The sequence below is a fragment of the Notechis scutatus genome, chromosome 2, assembly GCF_049901735.1.
Source record: "Notechis scutatus isolate UNSWTSFEM ecotype Mainland chromosome 2, rNotScu1.2, whole genome shotgun sequence".
NCBI classification, from domain to species: Eukaryota; Metazoa; Chordata; class Lepidosauria; order Squamata; family Elapidae; genus Notechis; species Notechis scutatus.
Genome location: NC_142010.1, coordinates 6,030,797 through 6,040,985, shown reverse-complemented (window position 1 = coordinate 6,040,985; position 10,189 = coordinate 6,030,797). Strand labels below are relative to the sequence as shown.

At 42.0% G+C, this 10,189-nt stretch overlaps 1 protein-coding gene across 2 annotated transcripts in view; it reads left to right on the top strand.

Annotated features, from left to right (window-relative positions):
• Positions 1-1,402: 1,402 nt before the first annotated feature.
• GPSM3 (G protein signaling modulator 3) overlaps positions 1,403-10,189 on the top strand; it is a 33,389-nt gene continuing 24,602 nt past the window's right edge. The window contains exon 1 of one of the 2 annotated variants that reach the window (XM_087953332.1): positions 1,403-1,588. The gene's annotated coding sequence lies outside the window, so the exon portion shown is untranslated. The remainder of the gene's footprint in view (positions 1,589-10,189) is intronic. The other variant, XM_026686865.2, reaches the window with a different exon arrangement.

Genomic DNA, 10,189 nt, shown 5'->3' with positions numbered 1-10,189 from the left:
GGATTTGAAGTCCACCCATCTTAAAGTTGAGAAAGTTGAGAAATACTACTCCAGATAATTAATCAGGCTGATCTTATGCCATGAAATTTCATTTTAATGTATGCCAATTAGTGTGCATTTAAACTGACAATGAAGTTATTCTAAGTAACTGATGAACTGTTTACTGGCCCATCTTTGCAGTGGCAGTTATAGTCAAATTCAGAGTGTTTACTTTTGGGGTATATACAGCAAATTAAATATAATCTATGTTGTTTTGTATTGCCTGCTGTATTATTTCTGAACTAGGGAACTGGCCGAGGTCTTAACTTGCTGGATTTAATCTATTTGATAGTCCTAATTGGGAAGAGAATTTCCATTGCTCAGCAAGATATTTGTTAAATCAGTCATGCCAATATTATGGCCTGGAAAAATCTCTCCACAGAACCAGTCCCTGGTGCCCCCAAAATTGGGAGCTGGAATAATAGAATAACGGAGTTGGGAGGGACATTGAAGATCTTCTAGTCCAACCCCCTGCTTAGGCAGGAAATCCTATATATACCATTTCAGATAAATGGTGGTCCAGTCTCTTCTTTAAAACTTCCAGTGTTGGAGCATTCACAACTTCTAGAGGCAAATTGTTCCATTGATTAATTGTTCTAACTTTCAGGAAATTTATCCTAGGTTGCTTGATTAGTTTCCATCCCTTGCTTGGCATCCTGCCCTGAGGTGCTTTGGAGAATAGGTTGAGTCTTTCTCCCCTAAGATATTGGGACTCCGCTATCATATCAAGGACAGAAAGTCCACAGGTGGGTAGAAGGCGGCTGACAATCCATCAGATCCGTAAAAGGATGGATGGAAACTGACAGGGATAACAATCAACCAAAGGAACGGCTTTGCCTTCAGAAGTTGTGGGAGCTTCATCAGTTGAAACTTTCAATAAGAGATTGGACTGCCATTTGTCAGAAATGGTGTAGGGTCTCCTGCTTGGGTTGGGCTAGATGACCTACAAGGTCCCTTCCAACTCTGTTAATCTGTTATCTGTTAAAAATATGTATTAAAAGGGGAAGCCTGAAGAAAAGAAAAAAACAAAGCCCCAAGGGAACTCAGCGTGCTGTAGATGTGCCATGGGAAGGATGCAGACTCTCGCTAACCACCTTCCCCCAACTGTCTGCGACAGGGGAAGTGGTTGTAGAAACTGAAGGTTTGAGCAAGTCGAAGAACGAAAACCATCCACACACCTGTCTGTTTCCTTTGCTGCTCTGGCCAGCTCTGGCCGGGTGGGGGTTGGGGGTTATGTGTGTGTGTGTGTGTGCGTGCGGGGGGTGAACGGGGAGGCACAAGAGACAATCCGATGGCTGCCTGAAGCCAAGCAACAAGCCAGAACAGGAAGTCTGTGGTTTCCCGTGTAGAAATCGAGGCGTAGCCAGGCAGGGCTGAGAGAAAAGCAGCGGAAGCAAGCCGTAGGAGAGCTCGCTGTCAAAGCAGCCGTCCGGAGGAGCTGAGATGGAGGAAGGCCAGACTCCAGCCAAGCCAGAGCGAGGACGAAGGGGATGAGGAATGGGGTGCTGCCGGAAACTGCCAGCGGTGTGAAAGCAAGGGGACCAGAAAGGTGAGGGGTGGGGATGTCAGAAAAACTTGCTTCGTTGAAGTTGGTTCTCTTTAGAGACAAGGAAATCTTCTGCGTAGGAGGTGGCTGTCCAACTGAGAAGTTCTCAATAGGCCTCCTGCCCTGGGACCTTAAACCCGGAGTTTCTCACTTGGCAGCTCGAAGATGGGTGGACTTCAACTCCCAGAATTCCCCAGCAAGCCATGTCAAGATTGAGAGAGATGTAGCTCCAACCTGCCATCTTCTAGATACTTTGGGGTCCAACCCCATGATTCTAACTCAAGACCCAAGCCATTCCAAAGCTGTGAAGACCTGGTTTTTCCTGGGTAGGATAGAGGTTGGGCTGTGACGATGTTTGATCTGGTGCCTTGGGGGTGCTTCTTAATCCTGGGGCCACTAACCACGTTTTAAAGATTGTGGCGAGCCACCTAGAGTCTTTGTATGAGATAAGAAGCCATATAAGTCCTGTAAATAGATAATAAATAGACAAAACCAGACAGTGTCCAAAAGAGGGGTTTCAGCCTGTCATGGACTACAGCCCCCAGCATTCCTAAGCAGTGTGGTAACTGGGAATTCTGGGAATTGTGCCCCAATAGGATCAGACTGGGGAAATTTGGCCTAGTCTTTAAACTTGGCCAATTTAAGACTTGTGGACTTCAACTCCCAGAATTCCTGAGCTAACATGACTGGAGGAGGAATTCTGGAAGTTGAAGTCCACAAGTCTTAAAAGCTGTCAAGTTTGAAGACCCCTGGCCCTAATCAATCATATAATGTACTGGAGGTTTTTATTGCAAACGGTTACAGAGAAAGTCAAAGAGGACGATGGATGTTGTGGGATTTGGCTGTTGATAACCATGGATCTTTATTAATCAGGTTGCTAATATGAGGAAGGAGAAACTGGGCTAAACTGGAAACAGGGTACTGGATGTAGGAACTGGAACTGGAAATCTTTGCCACGTCATAGCTTCCTCAAATCTAGACTGTTTCGTGTCTTTAATATGTAAAGGAGTGGGGGGGGGGAGGGGAGAAATACCAGAGTATTGTAACATGCTAGCTGAGAGGAAGACTTGATTTGATCAAGTTTAGGACAGAGGAAATGCTGAAATACCTTCCCCCACCCCAGCCAGATTTGGTCAAAAGAGGGGCTTAATTATCATTATCATTGCAACTAGGCCAAACAAGCCATTAATATGAGACATATTAGTAAAATATACAACTGTGCAATTGTCATGGCACGTGACAGAGCAGTTGTGATCCATCCTATATATTGAGAATGAAGCAAAAGGAAAAGCAGAATTTTGGATTTTAGGGTTCAAAACCCTGGCAATTTATGCCGAATATCCTCTCAGGTGAGAGCTCGCTTACGAATCCCCCCCCTCAAAGGAGTTGTTGTTAAGATCAAAGTGATTCTGATCACCTTCGGGAAACATTTCACTTTCATAAAAAAAAATAAGGCAGTAAAAATGCAAATATTTCTGGCCAGGACAGTCCATATTTGTGGTCGTTTGGAGTATTTTAAAGAGAATGCAAGCATTGGGGGGGCTTTGTTGTTATCCCACACACACCTTGGTGAGGGGTGAGATTCTACCGGTTTGGGCTGGTTTGGGGGAACCGGTAGCTCAGTGAGAACAATCAACCAGTGGAACTGTTTGCCTTCAGAAGTTGTGGGTGCTCCATCACTGGAAGTTTTTAAGAATAGACTGGCCAGCTACTTGTCTGGAATGGTATAGGGACTCCTGTTTGAACAGAGCCAGACAGAATTAGTTTTGAGGAAGTCTGGCTTAACAAGGAACTCATTATTTGAGTGTGACACCCAAATGTGGGCAAAACAACTCTAGTTAGGCCACAAAGTAGATCAACAGCTGTTTTGGAGAAGAACTGAAGCTTTGCCGGACTCATTATCCATCTTTAAAAAGGGGAGGCAAGAGAATTTAACTGGAAGTAAAATCATTTTAAAATCTTGTTCTATTAAAGCTAGTCTTAAACTAGCAAGAGGAAAAAGAGAATTGCACAAAATTTTTGTGGAAGGCGATATTTTTCTGGAACAGTACTGATTTGCAGGAATGTTTTATACTGCAGGATCCAATCTGGGTTGGTCACCGGGACCAGAAGTTTAGTCTTCTGAGTTTTCGGATATTTTATCCTGCAACATTTTGTTACTTGTTCCCCTTTTTTACGATGTATTTCTATCCTTGCTTCTGTCTGTATTGCACACAGCAATTTCTGTGTATGAAAACAGGGCAAAAGAGAAGGAAGTAGGCAGTTTGCAGAGAACCATGTGTGGAAATGTGTTCAGAATACAGGTACTATAGACCTTGTTTAATCATGCTAATTGGGACCGGAAACATCATCATTAAGAAACGCAGTCATAAATTTAAAAACTATATGACTGCACATACACTCATATACACACATACATCACACGTACAATTTTTTTCAACTTTCAATTTCCAAACATTAGGGGTGCTCAAAAGCTGTGACGTGCCTTGGGGATTGTAAAGATATTTGGGTTTGCTTTATATAATTCAGATGTGCTTGGTAAGTAATTACACAACTTTTAAATATTTGGTTTCATTTGCCGTACATAGGTACACGTACACATCTGCTTGCAAACCCACACAGACACACACACACAGTGTTGTGACACAACCTACACTTACAGATGAAACTGAAACTCCCTGTTGAACGTATTTTAGCTCTTAACTAGAGAGAGGAGGCACAACAGGAACCAGGCTGAAAAACTGTAGTAGGAGTCCAAGCGGCAGCTAGACAAACAGAATAACAGAGTGGGAAGGGACCTTGGAGGTCTTCTAGTCCAGTGGTCCCCAACCTTTTTTATGCCACGGCCCGGTACCGGCATCAGCTGGGCGCCGCCATCTTGTTTTGATGAAAAAGTGCTTCCGGTGAGCTCACTGGAAGCACTTTTTCATCAAAAAAAGATGGCGGCGCCCAGTGCTTCCAGTGAGCTTTTCCGGGTAGAAATGGCTGCCATCTTGTTTTGATGAAAAAGTGCTTCCGGTGAGCTTTCTACCCGGAAAAGCTCACCGGAAGCACTTTTTCATCAAAACAAGATGGCGGCGCCCAGCAAACCAGCGGCCTGGTAGGATTTGTTCCACGGACCGGTACCGGTCCGCGGACAAGTGGTTGGGGACCCCTGTTCTAGTCCAACCCCCTGCTCAAGCAGGGGACCCTATTACAATTCCTGACAAATGGCTGTCCAATCTCTTCTTAAAAACCTCCACAACTTCTAAAAGCAATTCGTTCCACTGATTAATAGTTCTCACCGAGAGGAAATTCCTCCTTAGTTCTATCCTTGGTTAGTTTCCATCCATTGCTTCTTGTCCTGCTTTTTGGTGCTTTGAAGAAGGTTGACTCCAGGGGTGGGATTCAATTTTTTTTTAACAACTGGTTCTGTAGGCGTGGCTTAGTTGGTGGGTGTGGCTTGATGGTCATGGGACTGGGTGGGCGTGGCCAACTCGACATCGCTCACATCAAGGGGCGCTTCTCCTCGCCTGGCCTCTCATGACGGTGGGGATGCTGCAACGGTTGTAAGTGTGAAAAATGGTCCTAAGTCACTTTTTTCAGTGCCATTGTAACTTTGAATGGTCACCAGCTTCAGGCCAAAACTCAAAAAGGGTATGTAAACTCATCTTTGAACGTCAATCTTTCTAGCTAGCCAAGAAGCCTTGCTGAATGTCACACATCTTGGTTCCTTGTCATTAAAAGCTTCTTTCTGGCAGCTCTGATTCCTTATTCAATTATTTCTTCAAACAGGGGAGTATTTCCTCCCAACAGCAGTGTAAAAAGCTTAAAACAATCCTTCCCCTTTAAGAAAGTACTAGCAAAGGAAAAAAAACCTCCTTCAGAGACAGTAAGTCTAGGCATACTGCCAAGAATGTAAGAAAGATGGAAAAAAACAAAAGGAAATTTCAACAACCGGTTCTCCAAACTGCTTAGAAAGTTAACAACCGGTTCTAGCGAATAGGTGAGAACCTGTAGAATCCCACCCCTGGTTGACTCCCTGTTCTTTGTGGCAGCTCCTGGGATATTGGAAGACTGTTATGCTGTCAAATAACAGAGTTGGAAGGGACCTTGTAGGTCATCTAGTCCAACCCCCCCGCCCAAACAAGAGACCCTTACTACACCATTTATGACAGATGGCAGCCGAGTCTCTTCTTGAAAGCTTCCAGTGATGAAGCTCCCACAACTTCTGAAGGCAACATCTGTTTCATTAGTTTGATTGCTCTCACTATCAGAAAATTTCTCCTTATTTCCAGGTTGAATCTCTCCTTGTTCACTTTCCATCCATCCTTTTACGGATCTGATGGAGGGTCAGCCACCTTCTACCCACCTGTGGACTTTCTTGCATTGATTGAATCTCTCCTTGTTCAGTTTCCGTTCATTATTCCTTTTCCGGTGCTATGCTTCAGGTGCTTTGGAAAATAGCTTGACCCCTTCTTCTCTGTAGCAACCCCTCAAATATTGGAAGACTGCTATCATGTCTCCCCTAGTCCTTCTCTTCACTAGACTAGACATATCAAATTCCTGCAATTGTTCTTCATGTTTTAGCCTCCAACCCCCTAATCATCTCTGCTGCTCTTTTCGCACTCTTTCTAAGAGCAGGGGTGTCCAACTCGCATCATCACGGTGTCGTCACATGACGTATCTGGGACTTTTCCCACCTTCGCTAAACCGGGCAGGGGTGGGGCCACCACATGATGCATCTGGCCCACGGGCCACGAGTGTGACACCCCTGTTCTAGCATCTCGAAATCTTTTGAATAATAAGAGTGACTAAAACTGGATGCAGTATTCTGAGTGGGCCCTTACTTTGAAGCCATAGTCTGGAATGCTTTACAGCAGGGGTCCTCAACCACCGGGCCGCGGACCGGTACTGGGGAACATTTCCTACCAGGCCGCTGGTTTGCTAGGCGCCGCCATCTTGTTTGACGAGAAAGTGCTTCCGGGTGAGCTTTTCCGGTTGGAAAGCAGCATTTGGGTCCTGAAGGAATCCTCGCACCTTAGTTTCATCGAAGGGGAGCTTCAAATGAAACTAAGGTGCGAGGATTCTTTCAGCACCCAAGGCAAGGCGAGCAAGCGACCGTCCCAAGCCGTCCCGAAGCGAAGCCCATCGACAAAGGTACAAAGGAGGAGTTGAAGGTGGCGGGGAGAAGCAGGGACGGCTGGCTGGCTGGTCGCTCGGCTCGCCTTGCCTTGTCATGCGTGTTGATGCTGGTACCAGGCCGCGGATCATGTTGTGATGCCGGTACCGGGCAGCGGCACAAAAAGGTTGGGGGCAACTGCTTTACAGTACAGGTGTGGAAAAACAGTCATATGTCACTTTCTTTCAGAGCCGTTGTAGCTTTGGTCGCGAAACAAATGGTTGTAAGTGGAGGACTACCTGTAGCAACTTAAGATAGGCAGCTTTAACAGACAGTACTTTTTTTTTTGGGGGACTTCCGGTTTGTCGGCTTCGCGAGCGGCAGGGATTTGCGAAGCTGCGCGATCCCTGCGCGCTAGTCATTGGGGCCCGACCCAGACGGTGCGACTAGCAGCTGCCTGCAGGGGCAGCTGAAGGTAGGGGATCCGGAGAGGGGTTTGGGGGTGTTGCAGACCCCTCCCGGCCAGTAGAACCCCTTTCCCAGGAGTGCAGCGGCGGTCCGTAATGAAGCTGGCAGCCGGGTAAGAATGCACAGGAGGAAGTGGAGAAAGTGCTTGAAAGGAGAAAGTTTTTCTTGGCTCCTAGGACTCTAAGACATATTTAATAAAATTCCTGAAAAGTATGACTTTCTGAATAATACCTGCCAGAAGAGGAAAAAGCGGCAGTTTGATGGTGCTGAAAGGATAGCTTACCCTCTTTTCCTATGGAATAAATAACTGGATATTAAGAAACCTATTTTTTTAGGTGAAAATTGGTTTTAAGCGATGAGTGGGAAGAGAGAGGATTAAAAGAAAATATTTGTATGCTAAGACTTTGTTGGAGGAGATGCCTTAAGGATTTGAAGACTAGATTATATTGCAATAAGATTTTAAACAGATTTGGACTTTCTTTCTCTTTGATTGATATTACCCCAGAAGGAGAAAGTGAGAACTCTGCCTTGGTTTGGACTGACTGATAACTTTGGGACTGCTTTATTTTTTTATTTTCTTTGGAATACTCTGGTTGTTGTAAGAAGAAAGAAGGGGAAAGAAAAGAAAAGATTTATAATGGCTTTCTCTGTTGAGGAACTAAGAAAAAATATGAACAAGCAAAAAAAATGGTAAAGATGGTGTGGAAGAAGCTTTCCTTTTTTTTAGAAATGGCGCTTACTAACTATCAACAAACATTACAACAGATGAAGACAGCAGAGGAACAAGAAAGAAAGGAAGGAGCCATTTTTAATGAATCTCAGAATTTGATCAAGAAAGAAGGAAGAGAGAAAAGAAGAGAACTAAAGGACTTAAGATCTAAAAAAACATTTAAGAAAGGGAAAAATAAGGTGCAAAATCAATATGATGATAGTAAACAAAAGGGAAAAGGAACACGATAGAGAAGGGAAGCCAGTAAGGCAGAGGTTAGAAGAAGGGGGTAGAAAGGTTTGTTGGGAGAAGAAAGAAAGGGAAAAGGTGGAGAAAAGCTACAATGTTTTGAAATTAAATGAAAAAAAGGATTTTTTTATGGATAATGGATAAAGTATAATTTTTCAAAAAGATTTTGCAAGGTACATAAGATGAGATGGTAGTATTGTAATGGTTTAAGAGTTGATAAGAGATTAAAATGTTAAAATGTTTAATAATGATTGGCTTTAAAATTTAATAATAGGGAGGTTTAGAATACTGTTTTTAATTAAAGAGTTTAATAAGATTATGGTATTGATGTTATTATAAAATTTTTATTATAGTATTTGTTTTTAATATTTGGATTTATTGTCTAATTATGTATTTAATTATTTTGGATGTACTAGTTAGATAGAATGTACCAAGCAAAATCGGATTGGGTATTGGATGTTATTTTAAAGGTTAATTTGATTAATTTAGGGGAGATAGAGAGGCATCATACTCTGATTAATGATTTCAGGAGAAACTTATTTTTTTCTTTTTCATAAGGAATGAGACAAAGGGATGATAAAAAATGGACAAAAGATACAAATATAATGATTCAAACTAAGATGATTAATTAAGATAGAATTAAGAAGAGTGAAATATGTGGATAAGTTAATATAGAAGACTTAGAATGGTAAATAAAATAAGTAATGATATGTAAGATGAGCATGAAGATAATTGAAGTCCATGAAGAGAGAGATACCTGGGTCCAAGTTACTTTCCAAAAAGATTTTTTTTTATGTTTTGTGTGTTGTGTGTATATGTTTTTTTGGGGGAGAATTAGTAAAAGCTTGCAGAAATATAGAATGAGAATAATGGTAACTAAGTCAGAAAGAAATAGATGAAATAATAATAATGATATTGAATAAGAGTAAAGAGAAGTAAAGAGAAATTGAATAAGAGGTTTTTGTATGTTATATTGAAATGGTTTAAAACAGAATCATAATTTATCTGACTTGTTAAATTTACAATGAAAAAGGTTTAAACATGTAATGAATAATGATAATTTGTGTGTTTTAAAAATTAATAAAACTTGTTTAAAAAAAAAAAACAGACAGTACTTTTTTTTTTTTAACACATCCTAAAAAAAAAACCAACTTGGCCGCTGCTTTTCTCCCAAGTGAATCACTATTAAAGTCCCAGGGGCAGGAAATGACTTTTTCCCTTGGTAAATTGGCAACCCAAATTCCATTTCTTTGTAGACTTTGCCTCTCCCTTCCATTAATTGTCTTCCTAATTGTTCCACTGGTAAATTTACAAGTCAAGGAGCCAATCTCTTTGTGTATATTTCTTTCCCCCACCCCCAAACAAAGAATACAATTTATGTTTATGTTTAAATGCCTAAGTGATGATGATAATATATGCCTAAATTAAAACCAGTTCTGATTTATTCACACTTTATCTTAATTTTTTATTTGTGTTTTTATAGCCTGCCTTTATGTTCCATCCCTCCCTCCCTCTCCCCTATCTCTCTCTCTCTCTAATCAGTGGTGGGATTCAAATTTTACTATCGGTTCTGTGGATGTGGCTTGGTGGGCGTGGCAGGGAAGTTTACTGTAAAATCTCCAGTCAGAGGTGGTATTTGCCAGTTCTCCGAACTAATATACATACATACATACATACATACATACATACATACATACATACATACATACATATATATGTATGACATTCAGCTTTGTTCGGGTATTTTCCCATGTCATTGTAGTTGTGCTTTTAAAGTTGTAGCAACGTTTTGGCAGAATCTCATCTGCCATCATCAGGCTTCTTTATTGTGTTCGTCTGTGAGTCAGACTTTTACAGTTGTTTCAGTTTTAAATTTGGAGCTAGTCTACTGCTGTGCCAGAATGGTTTTTTCTTCGTCCTGATTGGTTGGGAGTCTTGGTCTGTGTTTATTGGTCTTGGAGTTTGCTGTGTTCTGCTTGATTGGTGTTTCTAATATCTTCTTTCTGTTTTGTGGCTTTTTCTGTGTCCTGATTGGCTGGCAACATTGTTTTTCCTGTATTGGAAGCTTTTAGTGCAG